Genomic DNA, 10,248 nt, shown 5'->3' with positions numbered 1-10,248 from the left:
CCCTGGCTCTGTAGCTTTGTGACCTCATGCACATGTTATGTTGGTCTCTGAACTTCTTATTTTTATAAAAATAATGCTACAAGTACATTCCTGTCTTATGAAGCAGGACAATATACAAGTGCCTGGCTCAGAAGAGAGGTTGACGTTTTGTCTCAATTCTTGATGCTACAGGCCTCGTGTTTATGGAACTCACTGAGCCATGCCGAAAGTTACAACTTAGTCATCAAACATGCACAGAGCGCCAACTCTGTGCCTGGCACTAGGATGGACCTGGGTGTTTAATGGCACTACAAGGCAATGCAGGTTAATGGGATTTCTGACTCGTAGCAGAAGAGGGCAATGGGCAAAACACAGTGGGCAATGGGATATAGCAATGGGTCCTTCTAGGATAGGTCATTTATGTCATAATTGGGGGGATTGATCTGTTAATCTAATTAAAGTAATTGGCAAGACCCTGTTTACTGCTCTGATTCAAGGGGCTAAATCCAGAGAAATCTGAACAGTACACACCCCCAACCTGACCTGCGTCTCTCTCTGAGCCCCACAGAAAGCCTCCAAGGAAGCTGAAAGACAAGAGAAACAAGAAACCATCACTATTCACTGAGTGAGAAGACATTCACTCAAAGCTGTTTAGAACTAAATAGAGCAAACAGTTTTGTGGAATAATTTTCAGCACTGAAGACTGGCATTCATATAAATCAACTCACATTTTGAAATCCTGGGGCATTTTCTCAGGAGTTTGCCTTAGACAGCAAGGTGCCTGCCTCTGAATGTGGCTTTTGCTGCGAGTCAGAAATCCCATTAACCTGCACTGCCCTGTGGTGCCATCAAACACCCAGTTCATCCAAATAGCTGTTTTATGAGCTTATGGTCTTCTTTGTTGCTCACTTTTGCTGCAGACAGAAGATTTATTCCTCAAATAGCCTAGAATGTGGTAGCCAGCATGGTCAAATTGGTCTTCCCATCACAAGTTCATAAATGGCCATTGTTTCCCAAATGTGGGCATCATCACTTCAGTTGACTCATTTTTCTGAGTGAGTGGGGCGTACCAAGTGATGCTTTAGTGCTGGGAAAAGGGGTGAATAAAATAAAAAGTCTCCTAGGTTATAAGAGATTACATTCTGGTTATCAGAGATACAAATAGTTTTTCCATTGTTCAATAAATTGTCTATGGTATATAAAAAAGTTACACTAAAACACCAAATTATTCTGCTTTACTAATTCTTAATATGCATTTTCTTACTTTTTAGCTTATCTAGAATCAAGATGTGTCTTATAATCAATGGATCCTTCTAGAATATGTCATTCATTTCATAATTGAGGGAATCCATCTGTTAATCTCATGAAAACACTTGTACCCTGACTTCTACAACAAATAAATCTCAAGTTTCTGAAATTCAAAATAATAAAAATCTGGTTCTCTTACATAAGGACTAGTTTTCCTTTTAGGGTAGCTCTTCAGAAGTAAATTCTGGGAGGAGCTTCAGAGTGAAGCCCCTTCTATCCAGATTTTTGGTCTTCCTTGGGTCACTTCCATTCTGGCCAGAAAGACAGAGGACCTTATCAGGAGGAATTCCACGCTCAAGGTCACAGGTTGATCACAGCACGTCTGCCAGTATCTACTGAAGCCAGACCCCAGTCACACATCCAGACCTGCCTTCAAGGGCATGTGGAAAGCAGTGTTAAACTTCAAGTATAGAAAGAAAAGGAGATGAGCTTATTGACCAGCAGCTGGCCTTTTCTACCACATTGACAATTTCTTCTCTTCTCTTATATTTTCAGAAGCATGAACTGGCTGGTGAAGGGTTGTCACTGACAACTTAGCACTCTCTATCCCTTTCCAAGGAGTGTGGCAGCATCAGTCTTCCACAGCAATATAGTGACCCAGGTATTTTCAGCATTAAGAGGATAAGCCTACCGTGTGACTCTATCGAGATATAAAAGGTCATGTCCCCTGAAAAGTAAAAACAAAAGTTCACCCGTGTAAGCCTGCAAGGCAATTATCCAGCCAACAACTATTAATCAGTGATCTAGTTTATCTAAGTCTCTGAAAGATACTTAGGAAGTAAGGAACTAAACAGGGATGCTCAGACGCTTATGTAGGCACAGGAGAAAACCTAGCCCACATGAAGCCACCAAAGAACAGTTCACTGAATGGTTCACTGCTGCTTTTACATACAAGTGGTGTTTATAGAAGAGAGTGGTTAGTGTAGGATGGCATAACTCACCCCAGCCCTTCATATTTCCAGCATGAGAAGGCTTGAAGTCATTTTCCAGAGAGGGCTCTACGTCAGCACAACAGGCCAGTTCTCTCCTCTTTCCTTTCTCCCTTTTCCTCTCTCTCCTTCCCTGACACACACCTAAGCATACGAGTGGTTAGACCTCAACACAGAATAAGAAATAGAATCCTCTACACCAGCCTATTCTACTCCAGCCAGCATCAAAGCTCCGTGCTGGGATCTCATGCTTTTTCCCAAGTTGATAACATTATGCTTCCCTTCCTATTTATCGCTTTGGTACCAAGTTCAATGAGCCAGCGTGAAGGGGCAACTTCTTATGAGCATGTGAATCAGGATCAATAGGGGAAAATCCACAGGGTCTTGATTTTTGCCAACTCTAGGACAACTAGGAATGTCACTTATAGATTATACTCTAGGCACTATTGTACCTAGAGTCATTTGGCACTCATTAATTCAGTTTGCTCACTCACTTCTCAAAAGAACTTTCTGCAGTGGGTATTTTTTGGCACATGGGCCAGTGATTAGTATGGTTCTACATGCTGGGGGTGATCGTGTCTTTTCATTTCTAAACCAGGAAACTTTTGAGAACAAAAGGAGCCATTCATAAAGACTGCACTGAAGAACAGGTGCAAACTGCAATAGTCCTGAGCAAAGTGGGGGACAGAGTACAAATGTAATCGTAGAATTCTAGCCCACACATTTGATATTTGTTCTTCTACCCAGTGTCTGCCTTTTCAGTCTGGATAGGAATAAGAAATTCAGGTGGAAAGAAGTACATACTCAATCTGTTGTGGTTTGCATGTGGTCTGTACTCCTAGAGTCTCTTCTGGGAACTTGGTCTCTGATGCAGCTCTGATGGGAGGTAGGAATCCTAAGAGGTGAGGTCTAATGCAAGGTTCATAGGTCAAAGAGGTACAGACCTGTGAAAGAGATTAAAGTTTTTCTCGTGGGAACTAGGTTAGTTGTCATGAGTGGATCTTTATAAAAGCCTAAGCCTGGCCCCCACCAGTCTCTCTTGGGCTTCTTGTCTCATGAGATCCCTTGTTCCCATGGGTGTTCTTACCACTGCCATCAGCCAAAACATGATAAGGCCAAGAAGGCCTTGACCAGGGCTGAGCAGATTCAGGTAGCATGCCCTTGAAGCTCCAGAACTGTGAGCTAAATAAGGCTCTTTTTCTTTGTAATTAGGCTCCCTTGGGTATTTCATAATAGCAATAAAAATGAACTAATAACCAATCCTAGAGTACAATGTTTAAAATAAACTTTTGAGGCTTGCAAATAATGTTTGCAGACTCTAAACTGATACCAGAAAATGTTCGGTAAAAGACACAGGTGTTTAATCGGTACAAAAAAAAGACAAACTGAGCCTTAATTGCAAGTAATTTAGTTTTACAGTTAAAAACCGAGGGGAATATAGACCTAATTGATTCTGTTTTATACCTGATGGAAGATATTGGACTCGGGACTCCATGCTGTGGTCAGCGAGGTGCGAGAGCAAAGGCAGGCTGCCACCAATGATGTGTGTGTGTATGGTACACAGCTTGTCCCCTGGACTGATGAATAGAGAGATCACGCCATTCATCAAGAGAACCAGAACATATTTGACATTAAAAGGTACCTCTACCAGTAAATGTTTCAATAAACAGGTAGAAACCTACTTCCCCAGGCAACCTGATGCGTATGGTCCCCTTTTATAAAAGAAGGGAAGGGTTTCCCTCTTTATTCAGCCCCCACAGTCTCTAAACAAGTGGAAAGCCAAGACCGATGTTTGCTTCTAAACAGGTCTACCTTTGTTTTTAAAAGAAAGTTTTAGTTTATCAGACTTTTTCCAGAAGATGCATTATTTCCTTTTTATTAAACTAACATACTGTTTAGGAACATCTCTGATTTCTGTAATTATAGGAACAAATCTAGAGGGTAACACAATAACTAAATAATACAAATATTTAATTCATGTGCTACTCAATGTTTGTTTACTTATATTACTAATAATAAGTCTGCCTTAGGCTAAACAGTATTACATAAAACAGCTTTTTCATCTAATAATACTGTTGAATAGCTTTTAGAAATAAGTAATAATCATATATTGAAGGAAATGACCAGTCGTCCAATGAAACAATAGGCTCATTTAATCTAAAATTTAATTCAAACCAAACAACTTGCATTTTAGTAAACCTAAATCTGAACTTATTTTTCTAGTGATGAAGTTATCTGAAGTTGCCTTATTTATGTTTAGTTATTAAAAAGTGAAATTTCATCCAGACATTATGCAATAAAATACAAACAAGGAACTATATAAATAAAAAATCAGCTTGTTGATACAGATGCAGAAACTGGGCATCAATTTGCACACAGGACTCAGAACACATAAGTCACTCCCACTGTGTTGCTGTGGAAGCCTGAAGACAAGCACATTCCCTCTCTGACTCCCTTGCCTGAGCCTGATCACCTCAGAAACGAGCAAGGGCTCCTCAGGTCTCACAGCTGCTCCTCCGAACAGCCCTGGGGAGCAATGACAGAGGTGAGCCACCCAACTGCGTACTGGATTAGAGCCTGCACTTCATGCTGCCACTGGGTACATAAAATGCTGCTCTGACTCCTCGCTCCCAGAAATGCACCCCAAATACTCAAACTCAAACATAAGCAGGAGAAGAACAAAGAAATAGCCCCAACATATTCTGCACCCAAAACACTCAAAGGACATAGAATGATAAGACATAGTAGTACCCCCCAAATCAGCACTACAATAAAAACTGAGTCTCTAATATTATTACAATCACTACAATAAGAAGTGGGCCTATCCTTTCAAGAGTGTGCTGTTATTTCGTCTCTAAATTTTAATTCAAAGTTTAGGGCATTGCTTATATCTTTAGAGGTTGACATGCGGACTCACTCTCACAGGTCCTCCACTGCCTTGGGAGTCAACAATCCAAGCAATTCTTCAGAGCAATGACATGTTAGTGCTTTGGCAGGTACCAGATGCAGTCCAGCATTTACATTTGCAGAGTTGCTTATTTGCCAAATGTTCCAGTTCCTTTTGCACTGAAACAAAGCATCCCACTTAGTGTCATAAAACAATGAGGCTCTCAGATTTTATAGGTTAGGGTTGAGGAAATCAATCCCACATCAATGTCAAGGGCTTTAGCCGAAAAGACTTGCACGCCTGAGAAGTGGAAGAGTCAGGGCAGGAGAGCCATTTCTGAGATGTCACTTCACTCATGTGTATGGGGTCTTTGGTGGCTGCCTTAAAAACTAGAACAGAACATCTCCAGAGTGACCCTCCTTGTGACTCGAGTTTCTCATACCATGGAGGCTGGGTTCTGAGTGAGTTGCCTATAAAGCACTTCAATGGGATGGAAGCTACACAGACAGTGTCACTCACCCCATGTGCCATTGGATAAGGCAGTTACCGGTTGAATGGCAGTTACCAGTTCAATAGATGCATGAGGAGCAAGACCTTGTCTGGTAGGAGGGGGCACAACAAAGAATTTTGAAGCCATGTTTTAAACCTATCATGTAGGATATTGGCAAGCATGTCCTCTCCCCCTTCTTCCTCCTCCCTCATCAGAATTATTTTTCAGGTGGTCCATTAAACCACAAAAATAAATGCCACCATGAGCTTATTTTCAAAATAAAAAAAGAGATGCTTTGAGTAGTAAAAATAATATCACTGCCAGTGTTTGGAGCACCTTCCTGGTGTCAGTGTGGGCAGACAGTGCAAACGAAGAGGACAGAAAATGCTGGACTGATGCAGGAGACATTAGAGACAAGCCCAAGCAGGGCACATGTGGTCCCTCTTCTTCCAGATGACTTGCCCTCCTCCTGTTCACTCTTGCTAATAACGGTGCTCTGGGCAGTCATGGTCCATTCTGCTGAGGTGTTAACCCAAGCCCAGGGATGGATACTGCGGCTTCCTCACCCTATCTTCAGCCTTGCCTCTGCACTCATGGGCCTCTGTCCCTCCTAGACTAGTACTGGGTAAGTAGATGGTCTTTGAAGACAAACAGTTCAATAGTTTTAGGGCCTTAAAGGAAGCAATGAGAGTGACTGCCTTCAATCTTGGCGCCCGGGCCTCTAGAGTCTGGTAGCCCTTCTGTGGTTCCTGGTGCTGGTGGCTGCTGACAGTGATTGACTTAATCAATCCATCACACCTTTAGTTCTTACAGTTTTGCAGACTGGGTAGCCCACAAGGAAGGCACCAGAGGCATCTGATGAAGCCAGGTTTTCTGATTGACAGAGTGCTTCTCCATGTCTTCATAGAGAGAAGAGTAGAAAGAAATCTTGTATATTCTCTTTTGATAAGAGTATTCACTTACCATATCGTTCTGTTTATGGTGAAATCACAGAACACCTACTCTTCCTCAAATTTGTCCTTCAAATACCATTATCTGGGAAGTTAGGATTGCAACCTACAAGGGGGACAGAAACTTTGACAGTGTTGACGACCGTATTTTGACCCAGGGTTTTAAAGGTGCTAGAAATGGTTGCGTTGGTTTATTTTTATACTGGTCATAAATAAATGGTTTTGCTTTTCTGTCCCACCTAATCCTTAAAACTTGGCCTCACATATGAAATGAGAAGTGATGGAGAAAATCACACAGCTGTGTATTCATGATTCTGGTTTCCATGAATCCATGTCTGCTCTTTCCTACCAGTATCATCTTGTCCAGCAACGTTAACCAGTTTCCTCATCTGAAAAACAGTGGAGAAAAAAGTATTGTATGAGATGGTTGTAAAGCTTAAGCAAAATTATGCATGTAAAGTGTTCAGCGCATTATAAATATGCAGTATATCAGTAAATGTTACCCATTCTTGGCTATTATGACTCCAGTCCCAGCTGGAGTTGATGATTTTAACTTTTCTTTCTCTCGTTCTGTATAATCACAATCTTGAAAGTTCATTTATCCCCTAAAGTTTGTATAATTTCCACACTGACTCTCAGCTGATTGCTTCCAAAGTTACAGGAAAAAAAATCTTTCCCTGGGAGGTGCCCAGACACTCGCTGAGACCCTGGAACTGCTTGCTAATGGTCTCAGAGGCTTGAACTGCACTGTCTTGATACCTCCATTTGTGATCTTACCTCCCCTGCTCAACTTTCTCTCTGTCTCTTTGTCTTTCTGTGTCTCTGTCTCTGCCTTTCTCTCTCTGTCTCTCTTCTTTCTCTCTCACATGTGTGTGTACATCTGTCCATCTGCATATGAAATGTGATTAAAAAATCATGATGGGGGGCCAGGGAGATGGCTCAGTGGACTAAATGCTTCCCTGGCAAGTGCAGAGGCCTGAGTTCAATCCCCCATTCTACAAAAAAATAAATAAATAAAAAATAAAAAATCATAATGAATGTTTGAAATTCTTAAAATTAATGCAATTAAATACACATGTCACTAATCCCCATCAAAATACTCCCTGTCATCTCTTGAAAATTTAAGCCAGTGTTCTTGCTGCTTTCTGAAGCAGTTCTAGCAGTGCTCTTTTGTGAGTGTCATTAGTTGTACTGTTGTGGCTCCCTTGATAGTATCTTGAATTAATTCAAACTGTTTGCCTCTCATGGTCATTTTCGCTTGAAGGCAGAGCCAGAAGTCCAATGGTGCCAGACCCACTCTTGTCCATGCTCCCTGGCCACAGCAGTCACTGTAACTTTTATCACACCTTGTAAAGACACAGATGAGAACTTCCAGGGCTGCACCAGAAAGTGAGAGAACTCAGACTCAGACGGTGAGATACAGTATGTGAGAAACAAAAGGTGTAAGTAATTTAGGAGCGAGACAGGTGCTAGGAAAGGGAGAAAGACCTTGTGGAGAGTGAAGGGGGTCTGGGTTGGGGAAAGACGGGATGAAGGGGGCAACGGAAGCAAAGAGGACCGTGCTGTGCTGTGTGTGCACACCAGCCCTCCACAGTGATTATAGTCGCTTATCAGTACCCTAAAAGGATACTAAGAAAATATACAAAAGACAATATTTTAATTGTATTTTGCTAGTACATGTTTGCAGTAGATGAAGTTCATTTCCGTGAGCAAGCGACACATGCTGATTCTTCTTTATCCCTCTTCCTCAGCCTACCTGCTTCCCTCCCCCGAATCTAGATCCCTTTTCTCCATCTTCATTATTATGGTTGTTCTTATTATTATTGGAAGTGGCAAGAAGGGTGAGATAAGCGTGTTTGAGCCAAAAGGGAATCTTTTCAAGGAAATTAATGGTAATGTGTCTTCTATTGAAATAATTTGCTTTTATTTAAGCAGCGACCACGTATTTGATCAACCGCTGCACATAGAATGTGAGCCTGGCACGAGAGCGCCAGGTTGCCTAGCCCTGGTGCGCACCCTCCCTCCAGCCCCTGCTCCTTTCCCCACAAAGGGGCCCTGGACCCCAGAGATGCTTTTCCAGCTGCTCTGATCCCAGGAATCTGGACAACAAGCCAGCCCTCGCAGGGCTGACGAAGCCTCCTATTCGAACTGCGGCAGAGCACGGCCCACAGTCACCAGGAACCAGAAGCGGCAAGTAGATTCCTGCGAGCCAGCCCAGCTCTCATTTCCTGTCATTACGTTTTAATATTCATGAATTGTGGCAGGGAGCGCTCTGGAACCTACTTGCACTGGCTCACAAAAGCTGATCATTAACGTTTCAGGAATTTTTAGTTGGCTGTTAAGCAAAACCATTATTAAAAGTTAAATTATGTAAACTTACAATTAAATGAATTATTAAAGACAAAGATAAAGAACCCAAAACTCATTGTTTCCTAATTATTTTACTATAGTTTTGTGTTACACACACCTTGGAGGCTTTCACGCCTACTATGTCTGCACAGTAAAAATAACATGTAATGATGTGCTACTGGGCATTTCTCCCCAGCTCTGCAATTGGTGACGCTACATGGGTAGCTTTAATTGGTCACCACGGCTACCAGTCACAGCTTGATTTATGGTTTTTGATAGTCTAGATAGGAGAAACTGATGGAGACCGTGTAAATAATGCAAATTCAGTCTACAAATATCTGTTGTCATTGCAATGCAAATAACACAAAAATTGAAGACTATCCTGCTAGTATTCGACACAGAGGAATAGCTCATATTACCTAGGCTCTGACATACATGTTTCCTATTTCATTTCAATTTAGCCTTATACAGCAAACTAAATAAAAATACCAACCAACACTCATATCCAACTTACACCAGTTTGTCAATTATGATCACAGGTGGACTACGTAAAGATGAAGGGTTGATGAAGGGTTTGGCAAATACTGACCACAATGTTCTGCAAGAACCAAGTGGCTCTCTAGTATTTACAATAAAAGATTTTGTGTATTTTATTACTTTTGTCAACTGTGTACTATAAGTCTTTTATTCCCGTAAAACTCACATACATATGTGTACATACTATTTTTTCTTTTCTTTTTTTTAAGCCAATTGTGAAACATTTACTATCACTTCATGAGTGCTGTGACTGCTTCTATTAACTAGTGCTTTATAGAGCACTTAGGAAATTTGATACTGTTTTTATTTTTTTATTTTTTACATAATTTTATTGAGAGACAAATAACAATGAGACACTTTCAAATCAAATTGGTAGGACAGTTTCAATAATTAACACACTGCATACTGTCTTCCTAGTGGTTATCTGCTGTACAAGATGCAGACATGATATCCTATTTACAAACACTATTACAACAAATCCTTCTATTCATTAAGAGAATGTAACTATATATCTATCCTAACCATTTTGAATACACAGATATAGAATGGACATTCATTTATATATCCCTTTTTAGTTTAGTTCCATCATTTGAATATTATAGGTGTATTAACACAGCGAAATATTCTCAAAGAGTCCAGTAATCTATAATAGTATTGGGTCTTGCGCTTGACTGGAAGGGTTAGAAATTGTTGACCTGAGTCCCCTACAGCTCAACATAACAGCATGGCTTTACTTCTTGTATTTCGTTTTTATACTTTTTTGCTGGATGGTTAAGACCAAGATAAAGCAAGATCTATGCAACAAGAGTTGTAGACTTT

Source organism: Octodon degus, unplaced genomic scaffold, assembly GCF_000260255.1.
Source record: "Octodon degus isolate 3935 unplaced genomic scaffold, OctDeg1.0 scaffold00024, whole genome shotgun sequence".
In the NCBI taxonomy this organism is placed as follows: Eukaryota; Metazoa; Chordata; class Mammalia; order Rodentia; family Octodontidae; genus Octodon; species Octodon degus.
Note: the sequence above shows the minus strand (reverse complement) of the source record.